This window comes from Dioscorea cayenensis, chromosome 19 (assembly GCF_009730915.1).
Source record: "Dioscorea cayenensis subsp. rotundata cultivar TDr96_F1 chromosome 19, TDr96_F1_v2_PseudoChromosome.rev07_lg8_w22 25.fasta, whole genome shotgun sequence".
In the NCBI taxonomy this organism is placed as follows: domain Eukaryota; kingdom Viridiplantae; phylum Streptophyta; class Magnoliopsida; order Dioscoreales; family Dioscoreaceae; genus Dioscorea; species Dioscorea cayenensis.
In genome coordinates, this window is record NC_052489.1 from 11,250,554 (window position 1) to 11,254,431 (window position 3,878).

Sequence of the window (3,878 nt, forward strand, 5' to 3'; positions counted from 1 at the left end):
ACACCCTAGCAGATAACATAATAAAAATAAATAAATACGACAACTAAAAAAATATAATTTATCCCAATAGAAAAATACAAGAAATCAATAACCCGACTCTAATTGGCCCACTCACTCCAATCGGTTCAAACTCCCGACTCTGTATAACCAAATTGGTCTCCAATTACAATTAAGCCAACTCAATTTGGGCTAGACTATTATGAACCAACCCCGAACCAACTTTCAATTCCGCTGAACCAAGATCAAATTCAATCGAACCAAACTCAAATTCACTGAACCGGTTTAATTAAACCAACCAGCCTTTGAACCAACTTAATTCTTATACAAAAATCCATTGAACCAACTTGGTTCAACTCGAACCCAATTCTCTTCCAATCTGGTTTCAGCCCAAACCTTTAGCCCAACATCTAAAACCAAACCCAAATCAACTTCAACCAATTTAATTCAACCAAACCATTCAAGTCCAACCACACTCAACTTGATTTGATCAAACCTGCACTGTATTAATTCAATTAAACCCAAACACTTCAATTCTCATCCAAACCCAACTCAATCAAATCAATTCTAACTTGGTTTGATCCAACCAAAACCAACTTGGCTAACTCAACCAATTCCAATCTAACCATCATCATCATCAACTTAATTAATCAAACCAAACCCTAATCTCGTCTACAAGAATTGCCACAAGAAACCGAAAAATCTCATCCTCCATTCAAGCTAGATTCATCATAAATACAATGATTTTTTTCAACACAAATCGAAGCAACAATCATCTATAATCATTAAACATGTTTTTTTCCTACTCAAATCCATAATTATTTTCATCAAATCCATCAAATACACATATATACATGCATACATACATTCATTCATCAAAAAAATACACCAAGAAAAGCTCTTACCAATTAAAACCATATCTCCCATGTAGCTCCCTCCCGACGCATCTTCAAGTTTTTTTCTCTTTAAAACCTCCAATTTCTTCCCATTTCTTCATTTTTATTTTTATTTTTCTTCTCGGGTTACTGTAGCAGAAAGATGGAGAAGAAGATGAACCATCAAAATCCAGAGTTTTCTCCAACTTAAGTTTTCAGTCGAAATTCACGTTTAGTCCCTCAAAATATAATTTCTTACAAAACAGTCCCTGAAAAACTCACCAATGATCCCTGAATTATGAAATAGTATTCTGAAAAGGTCCTTTCAAATTATCCAGTGGTCCCTGGATTATAAAACAACATTTTAAAAAGATCCCTTCCATCTTACCTTTCAGTCCTCGGTTTCCATAAACATTTCATGTCCATCCTTTTCATTTATTCTTTAACCCAAAATCTTTTAAAAACTTTTACATTTCGGTCCTTGTTCTTTCCACTTGGGATTTGTCAACAAGATTACTCTGTAGAAAACCTTACTGCAACTGTAGTAATACCCTGAATATATTTTTCAACAGTTATCCACAGGTTCAGGGTATTACAGTTATTCTCCATCCTAAGAGCACACAGGGGTATGTGAGTGCCCTTGTGAGCACCCACATCCCCGTGTGGAATTTCCACAGGAACGTGTGGAACACTTAGCCAAATTTTTTGGTGGACAGAGAAGCCACAGCGGCATGTGGGTGCCCCTTGAGTCAGCCACACGGGCATGGGAAATTTTCACACAGCCATGTGGATGCGTTTAGAGACAGTCAGAGGTGATACCTAGAGCACACAGGCGCGTGTGTCTGCCCCTGTGAGCTCTCCTATGGAGTCACACGGTCGTGTGGATGCACAGAATGCCAAGAGGCATGATTTTTCTTTAAGATCTACTTCCATTTCTTCATTCTTTACCTCCCAAACACACAAACGACGACTCTCTTCACTACCCCGACCTCTAACCATTTGTTTATAGATATTTTACGGTGTTTTCTTTCCATATTTGAGGTTTTTGAGTTTTATCCTGTCGTAAGCCCTCTTTCTCTTTTTCTTTGCCAAATCTTGATTTATCATGCTTAAATTGGGAATGTTGTTTTGTTTTTATCTGTAAATGGTTGGTAATTACTTTTAGAGTGGTTTTGGAATGAATTATTGATGTATTTTTCAGTTTTAGCATAGTGGTCATACTGCTTTCACGCCCTAAATTTGGAAGGGATTCTTGTTAAATACAACATGACCATCGGGTATTCTGTACCCCTCAAACATTAGTGTTAGACCAAGTTGTGTTCCGGCCCTAATTTGAGATTTCCTATTGTTAATGAAATTGTATGAGGATTTGATTGTAAGAAATTCTGTACAAATACTTGTACCGGATTATGTGTCAATTGCCGTAACCATCGGGCTGATATATCTTAGGAAGTCTCTTGGTCCAAACCTTCAATTGCATGATATTCTTAACACCCTTCACACTTTATTCTCCCCATGGGAATCCGCATCCGGACCATTTCATTCCCCTGATTTCACACTCTTGCCTTGTTTTAGACTCTACTTCTAGTTATTTCATCTTTAATTAATAGTTTAGAGCACCCTTTCGAATCTGTTGGCTAGACAATATGTGAAGGGGAAGTAAGGGTAGATCCTTGGGCCTAAGAAATACGACCATCTCATGCTTGCATGAGAGACATTACTTGATAACTCCATACGCTCGCGGACGAGTTCACATCAAGTTTATGGCACCGTTGCCAGGGACCCACAAGAAATACTCGGAAAACACAGATGCTATTGATTTAGCCATTGTTTGTTTTATTTTGTGCATTTGTTTCTTTCTGCATTGTGTACATATATTTCCATTTACATGTTTTTATTTTATTTTTCTATCTTCCTCTTATGTCCTCATTATTGGCTCTTAATGCTGTGCAAGGTACCATCTTATGCCACGGCCCAATCAAACGAATCTAGTAGAGCCTGTTGATGAAATTGAAAGAACTTTACACCAAAGGTTGAGAGAAGTGGCTTAAAGTTCATGGCAACGTGAAACTCAAGTTGAGATTAGCGAATCTTTAGTCATGGCAAAACCAAGGAGAACTTTGTCCAATTATGAAAGACCTCACTTTATGGGTGAGGAATTCAGTGTGCATGTGCCCACCGTGCCAACAAAGAACTTTTAAATTAAAGGAAGCATGCTCGCGATTGTCCAAAATTCTATAGAGTTTGATGGCCTAGCTGATGAAGACCCACATGCTCACTTGTTTTGCTTCCTCCAAATATGTTCCATCTTCAAGATTAACTCAGTGTCAAATGATGTGATAAGATTGAGATTATTCCCCTTCAGTCTGAGAGGAGTAGCATACAGATGGTTCACTTCATTGGCTCCTGCGTTAATTACCACCTGGAAGGAAATTGTGGAAACATTTCTTGTGAGGTATTTCCCACCAAGCAAGGCCGTTTGGCTGAGGAAAGAGATTTCATCATTCCGACAAGGGGGCTTTGAGATACTTTTCGAAGCACATGAGAGATTAAAGCATCTCCCATGCAAGTGTCCCCATCATGGCTTCTCATCCTGGATGAGGGTCCAGATGCTCTGTAATGGCTTGAATTATGCAACTAGAAAACTCATCGATGCTGCAGCGGGGGGTCTTTGAGAAATAAAACACCTAAAGATGCCGAGAAGTTGATTGAAGATATGGCAAGTAATGAGTGCCATTGGAGCACTAGATAGAAACCCCAAGAGCCATCGTAATTTATGAGATAAATGACAACACTGCACTAGCTGTGAAAGTTGAAACCCTAACAAAGAGATTTGATCAGTTTGTGTTTGGTGTAAGCTCAAGTTCTGGAGTAGTTATGTCTTGTGAAACCTGTGGGGCAGGGTATGCTACTACTCAGTGCCCAATCTCTATAGCTTCAGGATTCCCTGTCGAGATAGTTGATTATGTTGGTGGAGGCCCTAGAGGCCCGGGGAGCCCTTATAGA

At 38.8% G+C, this 3,878-nt stretch overlaps 1 non-coding gene across 1 annotated transcript; it reads right to left on the reverse strand.

Moving 5' to 3' along the window:
* Positions 1-3,352: 3,352 nt before the first annotated feature.
* LOC120250964 lies at positions 3,353-3,459 on the reverse strand. The gene has a single exon (XR_005533291.1). It is a non-coding gene; the product is annotated as a small nucleolar RNA R71 (small nucleolar RNA).
* Positions 3,460-3,878: the final 419 nt, after the last annotated feature.